Raw genomic sequence first — 20,229 nt, forward strand, 5'->3', positions numbered from 1 at the left:
GGGCTGAGGGGTAGTGCAGGGGCAGCGCGGCGCGGTCCGTTAGGGGCAGCCCTGGACAGAAGAGGCCGCCCATGGGAAGGAACTTCAGGGGTGGGACGGACCCGCCCTCCAAAAGGCTCCTCGGGTATCCCCGGGCACCACCACTCCCTCCCCCGCCAACTTTCTGCCGGACTTAACCATGCTTACCCTCGGGCCAAATAAGATGTGTTAGTTTGGAATGGAGGCCGAGATTACCTATATCTAGCCCGTCCCTCTCACTAAACAGAAGAGGAAAGAGACTAGCCCACCGTCACCCACGACTGGCCTCCAGGGAGTGCCCTTGGCAGCTGCACCGAGCTCCCCCCAATCATCTCACCCCCATGCCTGCAAGGAGAAACCCCTCACCCAGCCAGGCACTTCTGGGCATAGTTGTGTTCCCCATCACGACCGCCACCATTTCACCCACAGCCTCCTTTAACCGGGTTAAAACAGTCCCGTGGCCAGAAGAATGGGATATGAGGGAGAATAAAAATAGTCGACATTTCATACAGCCTTTAAGGTTTGCAAAATGTTTTACACACATACAGGGACTGTATATATTCTCATTTGAGCCTCCCCATTTTGCAAAGGGAAAACTGAGGCTTGGAGATATCAAAGTGATTTGCTCAAAGTGGGGGAAGTGAAGAGATTAAAACTTTGAATTCAGGCCTCTAGAGCCTCCAAATTCAGCCTTCTTTCCATTACACTATATGGAACAACTTAACACTGATACCAAACTGCTTAAGAGTTAGGGCCTCTTGGGGATGCCTTGTCTAACCTTAGAATGGGGCTCACAGGTTAGAGCTAGAAGGGAGTGAAGGCTAGCATTTAGAATGCCAGTTAAGTTTCAAAAAATACTCTGCAGGCTGTTCTCTCATTTGTTCCCCCAAGGCTTGGGGTTCAAGTGTGTGGGAGTGAGAAAAGAAAGGAGGGAGGTTATGAAGTAACACAAGACCATGCTAGACAGCCAGGACTCCAGAATGACCAGGCCCCAAACTGTACTCTGCCCAGCATGGAGAATCCAGTGCCAGAGGAAACAATTAGGGAAATAGAACAGGAAGGAACCCTCCCATTAAATCCATTTATTTAGAAAGAGAAAAAAAAAAAAAACTGGCCAAGGCAAGAAGTCAGAGTGATGTCTGTCTCTCTGTCTTTCTCTCTCTCTCTCTCTCTCTCTCTCTCTCTCTCTCTCTCTCTCTCTCTCTCTCTCTCTCTCTCTCTCACACACACACACACACGCACACACACACACACACTGATCACTCATGATAACTTTTCAAACCACTTTCAAGTTCTTTCCTTTCCTTTACATTGCCACCCCTCCTTTCTATCATAATAGAAGCTCGGATTCCTGAATCCTTATGAATCCACAACTCCCAGGCCAGGGGTCTCTCCTCAGCTATATCTCTACCTGGATGATACCAATACTTAACCCTCAACATGTACAAAAAAAAAAAAAAAACAACCCTTTCCCCAAAAAATAACTACAAGCAAGAAACTCAGAAGTCCTCTTGGAGAAAACAAAGAACAATGACAACCTATCATCAAATTCTGTCTCTTTTGCTACCACTCCAGTCCAGGCAGACCTATACATTTACGGCCACCATTAATCCATTCTGTATGCTGTTGCCAAACTAAAAGATGTCCTTAAAACACAATTTTCACTATTTCATTAATGAGGAATCTATTCCTATCTTCACTCCATCGGAATTTTACAGGTGGGAGCTCATAGATAATTGTGTATTATTACCCCACTTAGTCTCAGGAGAGAGAAAAGGACTGGTCCAAAGTCACTCAACTGGCAAATGGCAAGAATCCAAGTCATTGGATTTGTGTCAAAAGTTCTTTCCATAATTCGATGCCATAATGGATTTTTCCCCTCTTAATGCCTGAGATAGGTCCCACTGAATGCTTGGAAATCATGTGGAATGAAACTGAACATGCCCTTTGCTCCTCTCACTTCAGGGCCCAATATAAATTATATAAAACCCTGGAAACTGAGCTCCTACACAAGGCAGGGGATGGAGGGAGCTCCTAAAACAGTTCACAAATACATATCTCCACAGATGGGTAAGAATCCAATCCTAGCCTGAATTCTCCCCACTTTGCCCTAGACACTCCTGAGGCTCTCCATTCTAAAACAGGACTTTAGAAAATAGAAACTCATTTTAATATTAAAACAAAATGCAAAGAAAACAGGAAGGTCAGCTTTTGACATCTCTCCATCCCAATCATCACAAGATAGATTTCTAGCCAAATAAAAATAACTTGTCAATGCTGCAGCTTCTGCTTATACACTTTGGGCTCCCCTTTAACAGAGGAAACAGAAAGTTGGTGGCAGGGCTGTATGTGTTTCCTGGGCAAGCATATTTCCATTTTCCAATTTCCAATAAACACTTACCAAGCACTTCTTATGCACAAGACTAGGGCCAGCATAGAATAGTGGAGAGAAGACTGGCTTTGGAGTTACAATCCTAGGGATCAAGTCCAACCTGTGTGACCCCAGGCAAACCACTCAATCTTTCTGTACTGGTCCCAGGCAACATTACTAGGTGGCTGAAGTGAATGGAATGCAGGGCATTTAATCGGGAAGATCCATCTTCCTGAGTCCAAATCTGGTTTCAGAGACTTACTAGCTGTGTGATCCTAGGCAAATCATTTAACCCTGTTTGTCTCAATTTCTTCTTCTGTAAAATGAGCTGGAGAAGGAAATGGTAAACTACTCCAGTGTCTTTGCCAACAAAATTCTAGCTGGGGTCAGGCATAACTGAAATAACTGAGCAAGAAGCAGCGTAGCTCTGTTCTGTTCATCTGCTCTGGTAGGGTGGAAGTTTCCTTCTGGGATCTCCCTTCATCAATGAAAGCATAAATCTGTACCTCCCTCCCTCCACCATTGCACAATGTAATATGCTGTTTGCTGGGCATATAATACAAAATAAAATTCCACTGAATAAACTTCCATTGAAGAACTTATACTCTACTAGAAAAATAAACTACGTACACGAAAGGTATAGAGAGGATAATTTGGCAGATCAGGAGAGGCTTCCCGGAAGAGAAAATGGCATCTGAACTGAGCATTGAAGAAAATGAAGATTCTGAGAGACAGCTATGGAGAACCAGTGTATTTCAGGAATCAGAGAGTGATTTTTTCTTTTTTTCTTTTTATTTATTTATTAAAGCTTTTTATTTACAAAACATATGCATGGGAAATTTTTCCACACTGATCTTTGCAAAGCCTCTGTTCCAAATTATCCCATTCTTCCCCCCACCCTCTCCTCTAGTTAGCAGGTAGTCCAATACATGTTAAATGTTACAATATATGTTAAATCCAATATATATATATATATACATATATATATATATATACATACACATATTTATACAATTATCTTGCTGCACAAGAAAAATCTGATCGAGAAGGGAAAAAAGCTGGGAAATAAAGTGCAAGCAAACAACAAAAGAAAGAGTGAGAATGCTATGTTGTGATCCACATTCAGCTCACCTCTCTCTGGATGTAGATGGCTCTCTTCATCACTGAACAATTGGAATTGGTTTGAATCATCTCATTGATGAAGAGAGCCACATCCATCATAATTGATCATCCTATAGTCTTGTTTCTGCTGTATTTAATGATCAAAGAGTGATTTGTAAGAAAGCATGGAAGCATGAAGAGTATCAGACTAGGGAAGAATAGCTAGAGAGACAGTGTTCTGGAATCTGGAATATAGTAAGGTATGGAGAAGAACCTCAAAAAATAGGTGGCTAAGTGTTGTATTGAATAATGGTCTGGACTTTGAAGGCAAAAAGACTAGATTTCAAAATACATTTCCAATACTAGCTGTGTCAGAAAAAGTCATTTAACCACCTTTATTTCTTTATCTGTAAAATGAGTTAATAATAATATTAACCCATTTTACAATGGGTAAATAGATTGTTGTGAAGATCAAATGAGATAATACATGGAAAGCACTTTTCAAACCATAAAGTGATATATAAAGGTTAGCTATTAACAGGCCAAGAGGTTTGTATGTTATCTTATTATAAGTTGTAAATAATCACATAAGTTTTTTGAATAAGAAGTGGCACAAACCTGTGCTTTGGGAGATGATTTTGGCAACTCTATGGTAGATGGATTGGGAAAAGAAGAGACTAGAAACAAAAAAAAAACCCATGAGGAGGATTTTTTTTAATCATTTACTCCCTCTCCACACCTTTTCTGCTCCCCCTTTATGGACTGTCTTTCCTCACTAGAATGTAAGCTCCTTGAGGGATTTCTTCCTACTTTTGTCTCTGTATTCTCAGAGCTTAAATGATACATATCTCAATAAATGTTTAAGTAACTAACTACAGTAGTCCCATCAAGAAGGGATGAGGGCCTAAATTAATCCAATTGTTATATGATAGAGAAAAGGGGATGGATTCAAAAGATGCTGTACAGATGGATTCCAGAAAACTTAACAACTAATTAGGAAATATGGGGTGTAAGAAAAAAGGGAGGTACATTGTCAGTAATGATTTTGAGGCTGTTAATCTGGCTGCCCAGAAAGATGATGGTACTTTCAATAGAAATAAGGAAATTGTGTAGAAAACACAGCTTTCAAAATGTTTATAAGATATCTAGGCAAAGAGGCATTTAACTCACTTAACTCAAGGACCAACAACTTGTTACCCCTTCTACATCACAACTATACCTATCACAGGCTCAATAGATTGTGGGTCAGCATAAGAAATTAAATGGGAATTGGGGATGCTTTGCAGATGCCACAGATGCTATGCCAAGGACAGTAGACAATACAGAAAAGTTTAAAAATTCAGAAATGCATAAAATATATGTATATTATTGCACAATATCAATAACCTATAAATGAAAAAGAAAAAATTCAGACCAAAGAAGGAAGAGCCAAAAAATTTAACATGGATTTTCCAAAATGAGGGGATGCCGTGCCCCTAACCTCTTAAATGTGGAAGGAGTAAGTGTATACTGGAAATAGTGCCCTGAATCCAAGCAGAGAGGCCCAACTATACCTTCAACCTTTTGGAATTCTCTCAAATTCAAAAACTGTCTATAGATTTATTCATTCAGTTCTACCACATGGTGAAAGGCTGGAGAAATGGAATCCTTCAAAGGGCCTCATGACTACCCTGTCACCCCTGGCTAGCTGGTACTAGAGCCAAGCCATGCATCCCCAAGCATCCAGACTCAAGAATCACAGGATTTCTAGCTTAAGGATTTTTGAATTATAATTTTTTAAATATAGCCTAATCTTCTCATTTTGCAGTTGGTCCAAGAGGCAGAATTATGGATTCTCATAGTTGGAAAGGACCTTGGAAGCCAACCTGTACCTTAACTTCCCGAATCCCTTTTACCCATATTCCAGAAAACTATTCTTCTAACCTTTGCATATACAAAGTCTATATAGTCTATATAGCAAACCCACTATTACCAGATGTAGTCCATTTCATTGTGAAGAATTATAATGTCTAGAAATATTCCCTTACACAAAGCCTAAATCACAACTTCCAAGCCAAACAAAAAAGGCCAATCCCCTTTCCACATGGCAGCCCTTCAAATAGTTGAAGAAACTAATCATATTTCCTCCCAAGTTTCTTCTTTTTTTGGATTAAACATCCTTGATTCTTTAAACCAATCTTCACATGGCACACTGTTGGGATACATCCATTCTCCTAGTCACTCTATGGATTCACTGTAACTTATTAATACCCTTCCTTAATTAATATGCACTCAATAAAATTCAGCCAAAACAAAACACATTACTCCAAATATGGTTTGATCAAAATAAAACATTTTAAAAGTAGTGGTCTCCTCAGTGCTGGACAGCAAATCCCTGGTAATGGACTCAAAAGCTCCATTGGCTGTTCTGGTTGCCATATCACACTATGTACTTATCTTGAGTTTGTAGTTCATTAAAAATCTCCATCACTTTTATCTATCTCTCCCCATTCTTGTATTTATGAAATTGATTTTTTAAAATGGCACTTAGGACTTTACATTTCTACCTACTGAATTTCATTGTTTCACATGAAATTATATTATAAAGGCAGCCCTCTAAGATAATATAGGTGGGTATGGTGGATAGGGTGCACGTAGGGTTAAGTGATTTGCCCAAAGTGTCACAGTTAGTAAAAATGTCTGAGACCAAATTTGAACTCAGGTCTAAGATTTAGATAAATGAACTTGACAGTATTTAAAAAAAAAAAAAAGATGGGGAATAAAAAGGGGAAGGTTTGTTTGGCTTGACTTGTTCTTGATGAAGCCATGCTCAGCAGTATACATATACCCTAGGAGATAAAGTCTATTATTATCCCCATTTTATGATTGAGGAAACAAATCAAGTGACTTGCCCAGAATCACACTGCTAAGAAATAGAATGCATTTGGGTTTTCAGCCCATCTCTAGAATACTGATACCATATACAAAAGGCCAGTGGGGGTCTGCTCTAGGTGACAGCTTCAGGGGGACTGGCATTTACACATAAATTTTTTCTTCCAAACTCAAGGTTTCCTGATTCCAAATCAAGCATTATCTAGCTATAATAATAATCTATATGTATTATGTATAATATATAACAACTATCATTTTTGCAGTCCTTTAAGGTTTGCAAATGCATTGCAAATATTAACTCATTTTAGATTGCATACATGTGGAGAAGAGATAAGGGAGAGGGAGGGGAAAAATTTTTTGGAACGCTAAAGTTTAGAAAAACAAATGCTGAAAACTATCTTTACATGTAATTGAAAAAACAAAATACTATTATGCTACAAAAATATTAACTCCTTTAATCCTCACAATAATTCTATATACACACACTCTCTACCCCCCAGATATACTCTCCATTTCTCAATGCCTTACTTCCTTACCATCATCCACATCCAACCCCATGCCCAATCAATTGTCAGGTGTTGTTTCTGTCTTGTTCTCTGAATTCTGTCCCCTTCTCATGACTGGCACAGTCACTTTTGGTTCCTACAGTATCTTCTCACCTGGAAATAGCCTCCTTAATCCACCTCCTTGCCTCATCTCTCCCTCTTTCAATTGATCCTCTATTTGCCAAAGCAACAAAGTAATTTCCCCCTTACAATTCCTCTACTTGCCAAAGTAACAAAGTAAGCACTGATCACATCTCTCTCATTCATATTCTTTCTCTCTCTCTTTCTGCAATTGGGATTAAGTGCCCACGGTCACACAGCTAGCAAGTGTTAAAGGAATGAGGCCAAATTTGATTTCACCCTCCTGATTCCAGGACTACTGCTCCATGCACTGTACCATCCAGCTGCCTCAGTCATTTCCTTCTCCTACTCAAACTTCAGTAGCTCCTTATTATGATTAGGGGAAAAAACAGAACTTCTTCTGTTTGGCTTTTTACAGCCTCAAACTTACCTGTCTAGCCTTATTATATATTACTTCACACACTTTCCTCTTACTATTTCTCACATGTTCTACTCCATTTTCCAATTCTGTGCCTGTACACCTGGCTGTCTCTCCTGTCTCATCTCCACTTCTCAGAATCTTTAATTTCCTTTAAAGATCAGTTCAATTTCTACCTTTTCTACAAAACCTTACAATCTCACCTCCCTGGATGCTACAGTCCTTCCTTAAAATCTATTTCACATAAACCTACATATTTACACTTTATCTTCCCTGACAGAATGTAAACTCCTTGAAGGGAAGGAGTGTTTTTCTTCTTGTCTTTGACTCTCCAGCACTTAACACTCTACCTCACTAAATAATAAATATGTGTTAACTGAGTAAATGATTGCAAGCCATCTAACACAACTCCAAAGGACCCAAGACAAAAAATGCTTTCTACTTCCAGAGAAAGAACTGATGAACTCTGAATGAAGATTCAAGCAGATTTCTTTTTTGCTTTATTTTTTGTCTTTTTTTTTTGCAACGTAGCCAATATAAAATGATTGTTCATGTATAATCAAATTGCTTGCCTTCTCAAGGAAAGGCAGGAATAAGAGAATTTGAAACTCAAAATTCTTTTTAAAATGATTTTTTAATATATATTGGATTTCTTTTCATCTAAGGGATGGGGTAGGGGGAATGGAGGGAGAAAAAAAAATTTGGAACACAAGATTTTACAAGGGTGAAAACTTGTAAATTATCTATGCAGGTATTTTGAAAATAAAAAGCTTTATTAAAAAAAGAAAGAAATATTACAATATCCATTATGGAAACATAGCCAAAATATTTATCCTAGAATGCTGTATAAAGTACATAGAATTATAATAAAATGAGATATTTGACAACAAATAAAATAAAATGATTGTTGAAAAATGTGTTTTACTTGTCAATGGAAAATATTTAATGAAATAAATAAAAATATATTTGAGAGGAGAGAGAGAGAGAGAGAGAAATCTGGCAGAGGCTTATCAATCAGAACCACCATTTCTCCCAAGATTCTCTGGGATGGGGGTCACACTCTACTGATGTTGGGTCTCAATTCCAAATTCATCATTTTTCTTCTATATTTTCCAGTCACTCTTCTTGAATAGAGAAAATCAAAGCTAGACGAGGTGAATGTTTTCCTTTCTTTCTGTCATGTTATTATTCTATCCACCAACAATCCAAATCCTTCTTTTTGACAACGGTTTTACAGATAAAACCTCCTTCTTTATAGTCTTCACCTTAATGCTCCTGACATTATTCTCTCCTACTGCCAAATGTGCCTGGTGTGTGTGTGTTCATCTTTCCCCTTTCTTCCTGGCACCCATCTTTTAAAAATATGAGTTGGTTGAACAGTTCCTTATGTATCTAAATCAATTTTCTTACACAATCTGCTCTTTTTCAAAAAAAAAAAAATTATTGCACTTCATTGAGAGTTTCCTATGCTTCACAGGATAACTTCCGGTAAAATTTTAGGCTGTAAAAAATTCATAGCAACACTCCTTTATGATAACAAAAAACTAGAGGGAAAAAGCAGATGCCCATCAACCAGAGAAAGGCTGAAAAAATATGGCATATGGATATAGAGGAATATTATAAGAAATGACGCAAATGAGGAATTCAGAGAAGTGTAGGCTGATTTGTAGGAACCAATATAGAGAAAAACAGGCAGAATTAAGACAACAAATAGACACAATGACTATAACAATGAAAATGAAAATAGCACTAAGAGAAAACCAAACTGTGAGTAAAAGAAAAACCACAGAAGGTCCCAGAGAACAGATAAGTAAACCTATTTTTCTCCTCATAATAGAGATAGGGAACTAAAAGGTCAGAATGTTGTATAAACTTTCAGATGGAGTCACTTTCTCAGATGATTTTACTTAATTATTACTCTTTGTCAATCTCTGGATTGTTTTGTGTTTTGAGATTTCCTGTCAATTCATTTCAATTAACATTTAATAAGCACCCACTGCATAAAAAGCACTGTAGTAGAGAGTGGAAGGGTTATAAAGTTCAGATAGTTCATCACTACCCTTAGGGGATTTATAGATGAAGAAAGGAATATGATATTCAAATAACTATACCACCAAATAACCCATGGTAAATTCACAAGAAAAAAAAAATCAAGAAACAACTCCAAGGCTAAACCCTACTATTCAAGATCTCCCATAATATGGTCCCTTATTATTGCTTCAGTCTCAGACAAATTGGTTTTGACCTTGAAACATATGACCGTGCAACAATATCCTTTTCACTATGGTCTTATTAAGATAATTATTTAGATACTTTACTTTTATTTGTTAAAATTTCTGATTCAAAATTTAAATAAATAAATACTGGGTAAGCATCAGCTGTGCACTGAATACTGGGCTAAGCAGAGAGAGATGCAACATTTGAGTACAACATAGTTCCTTCCTTCATGGAGCCTATAGTCTAACAGAAGTAAATGTGCCCAACACAAATAATTGTAATGAATAATTCCCTTGGCTTCCTCGTCTTTGAAATGAGATTAGGCCCCTAGTTACCATTTTTATAGGGGTGCTATAAGAAGCAAAGGCACTAACAAGTTTAAAAAAAAAAAAAAAAAAAAAACCTGTACTGAAGAGAGGTACTATTAATTCTGGCTGCTGGGTCAAGCTGACACTAGGGAACAAAGACAGCAGGGGTCAGGATCTCAGGCTGGAAACAGAGACAGGTGTGTCCTCAGCTCTCTCCTAGGCCACTGAATCTGTCTAGCCTCATATTCTTTTTTTTCTTTTTCTGCCTTTCAATTTTTAAATTTGTGCTTCTTTTTCAAATTACTGTCATTTCTCACTGAATCTCTGGCCTCACAGAAATCTCTCTGATCACAAATTCGTATATTTAAGCAAAGAAATCTGAAAATGTATATCTTGTTTCCTACCTCTAGATTGCCTCATCCATGCCAAGAGACAGGAGTTATTCTTTACAATCAATCTTCTGAAGTCACAATTGGTCATTGCAATATTGCAATTGGTCAGCATATTAAAGTCTTTCACAGTTGTTTTCCTTTACTGTGGCATTCATTAGTCAATGGGTATCTACTTTTTACCACAAAAAGATTCTACATAAATATTTCTACATATAGGAGGTCATGTTTTACATGACTGCCCTGTAGAATCTATACTGGATTGTTTACCATCTCAAGGAAGGGGCAAGGGAGGAAGGGATAGAATTTGGAACTCAAAACTTAAAAAAAAAAAAATGTATATATGGGGCCTTTGCCTCTGTCTACAACTTTCTTGGGATATATCAAATGACATATATGCAAAATATTTTGCAAACCTAGAAGCACTATAATAAATGCTAGCTATCATTATCATGGTCATCATAATCATCATCGTTATATCTGGCCCCACTTTCTACCAGAACTAGAAATTAATAACTTTATCTCTTTCTTTCCTTTCCTTAGAGCTGAAAATAAGAAATGGCTGGTGCCTATAAATATTTCCAGTTTTAGACAAGACTTCAGTAAGAACTTCCAGAGTTGAAAGTAAAGAAACATATAGCTAAAGGGATTCTCCTTCCTTAGGTACCTTAAAGGTTAAGAATTCTGTCTATCCACACTGACCCCACCTTTTTCTCCATCTGTCTGGCCAGAAATTTGGCTTGGCTCCTGGAACAATTCTTGCCCTATCCCTCATGCCAGGGTCTCACGCCACCTTGCAGACCCTCTGCCAAATTCCTAGGTCTCTCCCTCTGCCCCCTCACCAAGGCCACCACCCAGAGGAGGTGGGCAAGATTTCAATTCCCAAAATAAAAACCTTCTGATAGCAAGACACAGCCGGAAAGACTGAGGCATTTTCCTATTGTTAAAGTATTTTTAGACCCAGGCTCTGGATTTGTTTAGAGACTCACGTTCAGAAGAGGGAAAAAAGGGGGGAGGGAGGAAGAGAAGGAGAGGGAGCGAGAGAGAGAAGCATACGTAAAGAACTCTACTTAATTCCATGTCAGAGCTGAACCCCTGGCCCTGCTCCCAGGCCCACTGCTACTCCAGGGAATGTTTTTGTGGTGAGGAGATTGGCATTTTTTCAGCTTTTGCTCCAAGGGCACAAGCAACTAAGGGGAAAGGCAGATGCAGGAACCAGTTAGAAGACCATGGTTGTATGTACTAAAGGGTACATGAGAGGGCTGAAAACTCTAACTGACCCCCAAAAGCCCAGGGGACTTTGAGACTGAAAGTGATTTGTTAAATAAAACATTGGCTAACAGCAAGTCTGAGGTTTTCCAAAGGTCCTAAACTGCCCTTTACCAAACCCAAGAACAGGGGAAACTGTTTCACTGATTGAAACTCTCTAGGAGAGAACCCAGAGCCTAAGTCAGCATTTTCCAGCTCTAAATGTGGGACGTTCATGCAGAGGGCTAACCTGCATCCCTTTTACTATGGTCCTAATATACTCCTTCTCGTTTGGTCCTCAGTGGAAACTAACAAGGACTGCATCCCAGCACTCAGTCTCTCCCTTTCTGCCCATCCTCTCTTACTTGTACGCTCACGGCTACTGCAGGGATCAGATGGGAAGAAATGACAAATCCTGTGTTTACATCTCTCTAACCCCACAACTCACCAGCCTCCTCCTAGTGGTCTGCTTCTGGCTTAGAGATCCTCAGAATCAACAAGCAGGAAAGATCTGTGAGACGAAAGGGGGGAGGTGGAAAGTGCCTCTCTGGTGTCTGGGAGAGGCAGGTGGAAAACTAGAGGAAAGGGAGTGGCTGGGCGTCCTCCAGCCCAAGGCAGGTGAATGGGGGTGCCTGGGATGTGAAGAGGTCAGGATCCTGAGGCTATTTCTAAGCCAGAGTGTCCTAGTCTGTTTATATAGCAGAAACCTGAGCTGAGTTCTCCGGGAAAGGAGGCGGAGAGGACAGGAGAGAGAGCCAACGTGGGGTCGCTCTTGGTTAAGAGTCTGAATTTGGCTCAGGTCAGCAAGAGCCCAAAATACTCAGCTGACAGGGTAGCCGGGTGGCCCCTGCATGAGCAGGCGCTTGGGCCAGGGCCCAGTCCCTAACAGACAGGTGCCCACGTCACAAGACCAGAAGCTTTGGGGACTCACGGGGCCTGGGGTTGGCAGGCTCAGCGGGGTGGCCCTGGCACTCCCTTAGGCACTGGAGGTGGGGGAGGAAAGGAGGAAGGGAAAGAGTATTCCACGCCACCACAGCTCAGACCAGAGGATAAACACACAGATCTGGAGAAATTGCTTTTTTATCCCCAAAAAGCAGACTAGCTGGAGAAGTTTGGTACAGGGACTAGGGAGGAGAGAGAACTAGGGATGTAGGGATAATAAAGTGGGAACCAGACCCACCGTTCTCATCTTCCCATGTTCTCTTGGGCACACTTCCAGGCCAGGCCCCCCAGGCTGCAAACACCTGCCCCGATCTGATGATCATAATCCCCCTTCCCCTAACTCTTGCCAAAGTATGAAGTACATTCAAGTGGGCTAATAGAGCAGAAGCTGCTGCCTGAGGCCAAGGGGACAGCCTTCCCAGAGTCACCTTCCCCAAACTGGGAAGCTCTACATGGCAAGAATCTTTTCCCCATCTCCCTGAAACTGAAAACAGCCTAACCTCCTCCCCCTTCCCCAAGTCTTCCTCTCTACTATGTATAGCTTCCTGAATGAAACCAATCAGCCATCCAGGAATATGCAACAGCAATGAGCTGGGGAGAAGGGACCCCTGAATTCCCGCTCCCCCAGATCTGGGGCCAGAGATGTCCTAGAGGCAAAAGACAAGCAGCTTTGGATGGTAAAAAGGGAGCGAGGGGGCTGGGTGGCACAACCCCAGTGAGGATGAATCCTAACTGTATGGCTATTCCCTAATTTGACTCTTCTGAATTAATGAGACTTGGATAGTCTTGCCTGCCAACTTTGGCCCTGACAGATCCACTCTCTAGTCCAAACCCCAAACTGGGGGCCTTAGAGTATTATAAGCCTAGGGAAACCCAGCAGCCAAGTATCTCCTTCCCTAGAAACCCCAACCCTGGACTGGGAGTCAAGAAGACAAATTACTAATGTTTACCTGGAGGTTTCAATGATCCATACTTTTGCAACATCGTTGACTGAGCCCAAGAAAAGCCCTCCTTTCTTCCCTCCAGTCTATCACTCACATCCATTTTACAGACAAGGAAACTGAGGCCCAGGGAAATGACTCACCTTGCCTTAAGGTTATACAGATTGTAAAGTGGCCCCTACTCAAATTGGAATCCAGGTTCTCTGATCCTCCAGGGCTTTCCCCACTCTACCCTCCTCTCCTAGCACTAAAATTCTATGCTTCTATGACGGATGGAAACTTGGACCAGTCATGGAATCATAGAAGTTCAGTGCCACTAACCAGATGTATGGCTTTGGGTTAAGCAATTCACCTTTCTGAAACTCAGTTTCCTCATCTGTAAAATGAAAGACTTGGACTAAATAAGGCCTCGAGTCCCTTCCAAAGCTAATATCACAGCATTGGAAATCATATGATTTTTCCCAATGGTTCCAGAATAGTGTAGACCGGAATGGGGAGTGTCTTTTGGGGCCCCCAAAACAGCTTGAATAGTTCCCTCCCTTCCAGAAACAAGGCTGCACTTCCCATCTCCACAGGCTTAAAGCTCCTGCTCGTTCTCCCCCCAGCCCCTGTGCCAAGTATTCTGCACTGCCCTGCCCCTCACCCCAGGCACGTGCCACCACAGGGTAACAGCTGTTGCTATCCCTTCTCACTCTGCCCTACCCCAGCGCCGGGAACGACTAATTCCCCACTCTCTTCTGACTCCTTCCTCCGGCTTCCCCTGCGCCACCCCCACGCTCCCTCTCCCACTGCCATTGTCTTTTTTCCTACTGAGGTGATCATAATTTCCTGATAGGGCTTTCTTCTTCCATTCTCCAAGTCACACCCACACCTCGGCGTGGCCCACAAAGGCACTGGTGGTTGCTTCTGCACAGCCTACTGCTGCCTCCCTCCAACTTCGGACCTTGAACGAGGGTCCCCTGATGCCTCTACTGGGGACAGGTTCCTCTCACAAGCAAAACCACCTAAAGATTGGAGAGACAAGGGAGGAGAGAGAAAGATGGCAGAACCACCCATGGGAACTTACCCCACAGCCAGGCAGATTAGGTTGGATTCAGGACATTCTTGAGGCATTCCAGGCCTGGTGAGGAGGGATTGAGAAGCCGGGAGACATGGAGTGGGGGGCCCTGGCCTGGGGCCACCATGGCCGCCTGTGGAGAGAGAACAAGAGTGAGAGGGAGACAGGGCTCCAGCTGGTTGCAATCACCAGAGGCCCAGCCAGGAAACAGGCATGAGTGGGAGCTTGGCAAACAGCAGGAACAGACGTAGAAGCCCAGGAGTAGGGGGGCAGTGGGCGGGCAGGGAGAAAGGAGGGAAGGCTTGAGGTCAGCTCACGGGGACCTCCCTGGGCCATGTGTTAGCACCCACATAGATCATGCTCCTGCAACCCTAAACTCTGCAAAGGACCTTGTGGCAGACCCAGTGACAACAAAACAAAGTAAATTCAAGGTGTTCATCCCCAACGCAGGCCCTTGTGACTACTTCAAGAACTCTCCTGGGGTGCTCAGGGCCGGGAGCCAGAACCCTCCCTCTGCACAGCAGCTTGAATGACCAGAGCTGGTGTGGAGATGGGGATGCAGAGGGCAAAGGGTGGGGGGGGGGGGTGAAGATTGGGCCAGGGATCCGGAGCTTAACCTCCAGAGGTTTGGGAGAACAGGCGTGGGAGCTGGGCTGAGGACAAGCTCAAAAGGCCTCTTTCCTCCTGAAAACCAAGCATGGCTCCAGAAATCTGCCCCTCCCTGATCTACCCCCAGCAGACTGCAAGGAAACTTTACCACCTCAAAGAATATGCCAAGAATAGAGGCTCAGATTACAGAGAGGCTCCCCATCAAAGCAGAAGGGGCAGAGAGGACTCCAGAATCCCTGACTTCCATACCCAGCCCCTGGAAGGAGACTGATCCTCAGAAGGTAGCATCCTACTATTAATCAGGCAAGAATCCTGCAAGCTACCAAAATGTGGCCAGGGCTGGAGATGAGGGAGGTGTGGCAGGAATCAGAAGGAAAAGCCTTGGAAACAACAGCAACATTGCTCGATTCAACCCAAAATGTCCTAAACTATCTCCATTTTATAACCAATATTCCTTCTTCCAAGTCAGTGCAATTTTTCCTAGACCTAAGCTTGTGGGTGGGGGCTGGACAGCAGCCAAAAGTCTGGTTCTGGCCAGTTATCTCAACTAACTGCCTTCCTTTCCCAGTCCTAAGATCTGGGCTGAAGAAAGGGAAACAGATACTCAGATATTTCCATGACAAGGGGGAAGGGGGAACAAAGTGGGACCTGTGAAGTTGATGGGCATTGAGGCACATGCCAAGGGGCCTAGGGATGGGATGAGAAGCAGCTCTGCTCTATTAGCTACCTCAGAGGTAAAGGATCCCAGCCCTCTCAGCTGAAAAAACAATGCACCCAGTGCTCCAAGGACAAGAGAAGCATCTTTAATCACCTTTAAGGTGCAGTGCCCTCACCTTCTCAACTCCCAGGAGTTTTTGGACAGCTGCCAGGCTGAAAGCCTGGATTTTTTTTAATGGATGAATTTTCACCATATCTACAGATCATTAAAGAAATGTTTGATGATCCAAGGAAGTGGAAATTACAAAAGACCAAGTATGAGGCCAGACTCAATCCAATGTAATTTTTGATTGTATTATTAAACTAACAGAAGAGGGAGATGCAGTAGATACAGTCTACCTAGATTAAAAAAAAAAAAAACTAATAAACTGTTTCATATGCTTCTTATATAGAAGATGAAGTTCTATGGTGGAGATTAAAGCAAATGGACACTTTGGACAATCAGACTGGATAGTCGTTCTTAGGTGCTAAAGGTCAAAAGCGAGAGAAGGTCTCCAGTGATTGATGCCTCTTAACAATTTTATCAATGATTTGGATAAAGGAACAAATTTCCAGATGACAAAACTGGGAAGACCAGATAACATAGCTGATCCTGATCTAGAATCAAGATCCAAAATGTTGTTGCCAGGCTATAATTAGGCTAAACTGAAAGTGAAGGGCACTAGAAATAAATGTAAAGTTTTTCACTTAGTATCAAAAATATCAGCTTCACAAGTAAAAGATGAGGGAGGCATAGATGTATAGTAATAGTCTAAACAAAGATCAGGGCACTCCAAGCTCAAGATGAGAAAATAGTGTGAAGGACAGTCAAAAACGCTAAAATAATCTCGGGTTCATTAAGACGGGCATGGGAGGCAATGATACCATTTTACTCTGCCTAGGTCAAACCTCTTTTGAGTTCTGGATACTGGAAAGTATCCAAAAGAAGACAACCATGATAGTGAAAGGCCTTGAGTCCATGGCATAGGAGGATACGTGGAAGGAAGTGCCATGATTAATCTGGAGAAGAAAAGACTGGAAAAGAAGGAATGAAAGAGGGAGCCAGGGATTGGGTCTTCAAGTATGTGAACACCATCTTTGCCTGATTTCATAGCCCAAGGCCAATGGCAATAGACAAAAGTTACAATTTGTAAAGAAACTAATTTAGACTCAATATTGGGACAAACTTCTTAAATAGAACTGTCCAAAAGTGGAAGGACCTGTTTTAATAAGAGCTGGGTCTTGGAAGTCTTCTTTTCATATATAGGCTGCACCAGACAGCCCTTTCTACCTGTCAACTTCTAGCTGTCATGCATCTACATCATCATCATCATTATCATCACCATCACCATCATCATCATTATGTTCCAGACTCGATTCCCAACCTAGGACCCTGGGCTTCCAGTTGGCAAGCACTCATACCCACCAGAATACTTCCCATCCTTGTAGCAAAATGGTATATTCTTCCCACCCCAACTTTCTAACTCTAGCTCTGAGAATAGTAATCAAATCTACACTACTATCCTCAAAAGGATGCGTCAATCACTTGCCTCTAGGACACCCATGAACGTCCCTGTGACTCTTCCATCAAAAACTCTTTTCCAGCAACACAATGATATGTGTATTATCTTCCCCTATGAGAACATGAGATCTTTGCTGACAAAGACTGTTTCTTTTTGTATTTGCACACTTAACCAAGGGCCACATGCACCGCAAACCCACAGTGATGAGTAGTTTTTCACTCATTTGGACAGGCAGCGTGGAGGAACTATCTGGAAGCCCTGTCCGGAACCAAGCCCGGCCTCTGCCTTACAGGCTGGGGGACCCTGGACGATTCAGCCTTTCTGAGGAAAATCTTTGAAGTCTAAAGATAGCAGAGAAGGTTGGCAGCCTGTAGGCCCACGGGGGTGGGGGTGGAAATGCCCTTTTCTCCCAAGTTTTGGGAGACAGAGTGGAGGCCACCTACTGTGGATACCTTCTTTGCCAACAGAGCCCTATCCAGGTTACCAAAACTGTCCGTGCTCCTGTCTTCCGGCTCCCCTCTCCTGCAGACCCCAAAATACAATCAGATTTCAAGAAGCTTTTTCCTGTGAGTGTGAGAAGGATCATCTTCATTTTAGATGGGAGGGAACTGAGGCCCAGGGAATGGAGGTTCCCGAAACTAAATTTTTGTCACTTCACTAGGAAATGTGCCTTGGGCACTGCCTGGGTCCCGGAGTGTAACAGTCTCCTTTGGGCCTTCCCCCTGACTACCTGGTACAGAGGATAAAGGGCTGACCTTGGAGTCAGGAAATAAAAATCCCGCCTAAAGTCACTTAACTGCCCTCTCAGCCTCAGCTTCCTCATCTGTAAATAGGAATAGCTTGCTTCACCGAGTTAAGAACCCAATGAGATAACTGCGTAAAACGCCATGCAAACCTGAAAATAATACATAAATGCGGCATATTGTTAATAATAATAGTAATAACAAACACAAGCAGATTTAAGTCCTAAAGAGCTGCCCACTCCCAGACAGCTGCAATCCTCTCTCCCTCCCCCGCTCCCTCCCAAGGAAAGTTCCTGCCCATTCAGCTGCAACCCCACAAGCGCCCCGCCTCCCCTCCCCCCCCGCCCCCGGCCGGTCGTCAAGCCGTTCCACCGTTCGCTCCACCCTCATTTTCCAGGCCGGCTTCCCCAGCCGGTGACCCCCCACCCCCGCCTCACCTGACCCGCTGGGGCTCCCCGCACCTGAGCTCTGTGGGTGCCAAGCCCTGCCCGCGAGGGACGCATCTCATTCTGCAGACCCAGGCCCCCAACTCTGGGCAAATGGGGGGAGGATGCGGGGTCCGCTCCTTCCTCGGGTTCATTCTCCTCCCGCAGGGGCCGCCTCCTTCCTCGCGCCCCACGGTCGCCGTCGGGTCCCACTGCCTCCTCCACCGACTAGCCAGCGAGCCAAAGGAGCCCCCGGCCCGGCTGTTCCGGGACCTCACAGCCGCCCCTCCCCCCGCTCCCCAGCTCGAGCTCCGCGAGAGCGGCTGTTCCGGCAGCCGGTGCACCTCCCACTGCAGGCAGGCGGGGGAGGAGTGACGCGCGCGCCCATTGACGTCTCCGGAATCCCGGCGGCGGCGGTGGCGGCTGCTTGCCTGCCACTGGAGCTTCGCCCGCCTCTATGAGGCTAAAAATAGCCGCGCCCGGGCGGAATAGCCCCGCGCGCCCGGCGCTCCGCCCCCACCAGGGCTACCCCCCGCCGGACGGCCCCCCATGCTGCCCACCTCCCCGCCTTTGCAGGTGGCAGCCTTGGGGCCGGCGGAGGGCGGCCGCTCCATCTTCCCTCTCTCTGAAGGCCGGGAAATTAAGGTGACTTAGGAGCGGCCTCCTGATGAAATACCATTAACTCCTCACAGCTAGCAGCAGGAGTTAGGGTTACTAATACCAGGATTGCTACAGCGAGTATTACCCCGTTTTACAGTCGGGGAAACTGAGGAAAACCAAGTTCTGCGGCTCCTTCCGAGCCCGCGCTCCAGGCACTGCCTCCACCTCGCTGCAGACGGAGGAGAGAAACCGAGGCAGCCGAAGCAGCCTTCGCGGCCAGGTCCCTTTCCCCTTGCTTTCTACACTTCGTTAACATTTCTGTTCTACATACGTTCAGTGTGGCACTGAGACGGGGAGGCAGTGGGTGAAGGAATTAGAACCTCCAGATCGAAAGATGGGCTGAATGCAGCTAGTGCTGGATCTCCAGGCTCGGGACAAATACTGATTAGCTCTGTGACGCCCGGCAGGTCAATTTTCTTACAAATAGCGTGCGGATAATAACACCTACCTCCCAGGTGGTTGTGACTATGAAATTGCAAACCTGAAGACCATATATAAATATTATTACAGTTGCATGGCTTTATCCTTCTCAGGCAATTCTCTAAGATCACATAATTATACACAAATTAAGCATCTACATTAGTGGATGAAATGTCTGTACCAGTGAAGTCACAAGACCAGATAGACATTACCCATCACCTTCTATTACACTTCCCTAGGAAACTGAAGGTCCCTCTTCTCGTCTCTCCCCTTCCCCTCATGGGTGTGCATGTGCCCAGTACCTAGGACAAAACCTGCTGCATGATAATCCCTTTAAAAATGCTCCTTAATTAATCTCTATTTTTTTACTTTCTAAACCTTCACTGATTTCTAATCCTTATCTGTTATGTATCTAATAGTCCAGACATGGACCATTCTTCTCCCCTTGTTTGGTTGAATCTCCACCTCCCTAAATATCTATCCTCCTCCTTCCCTTTCTCTCCTCTCTCTCCTCTCCTATTCTTTGTCCACCTCCTCCCCCCTTCTCTTTTCTCCCCTCCTTCTTTTCCTCTTCCCTACCTCTTCCACTCCTCCCCTTTCTTCCTCCTACTTTTCCTCTTCCTTCCTCTCCCTCCCCTTACCCTCC

The 20,229-nt window shown here is 43.5% G+C and overlaps 1 protein-coding gene across 3 annotated transcripts in view; it reads right to left on the reverse strand.

The window, feature by feature from the left end:
- NR4A1 (nuclear receptor subfamily 4 group A member 1) overlaps window positions 1-18,762 on the reverse strand; it is a 28,899-nt gene extending 10,137 nt beyond the window's left edge. Inside the window, exons 1-2 of one of the 3 annotated variants that reach the window (XM_051963731.1) lie at window positions 18,540-18,762; window positions 14,517-14,640 (exon numbers count right to left, since the gene is read on the reverse strand). The gene's annotated coding sequence lies outside the window, so the exon portion shown is untranslated. Of the gene's footprint in view, window positions 1-12,015; window positions 12,242-14,516; window positions 14,641-18,515 lie in introns of those variants that run through there. The other 2 variants (XM_051963729.1, XM_051963730.1) reach the window with 2 other exon arrangements.
- Window positions 18,763-20,229: the final 1,467 nt, after the last annotated feature.

Source organism: Antechinus flavipes, chromosome 5 (genome assembly GCF_016432865.1).
Source record: "Antechinus flavipes isolate AdamAnt ecotype Samford, QLD, Australia chromosome 5, AdamAnt_v2, whole genome shotgun sequence".
Lineage (NCBI taxonomy): Eukaryota > Metazoa > Chordata > Mammalia > Dasyuromorphia > Dasyuridae > Antechinus > Antechinus flavipes.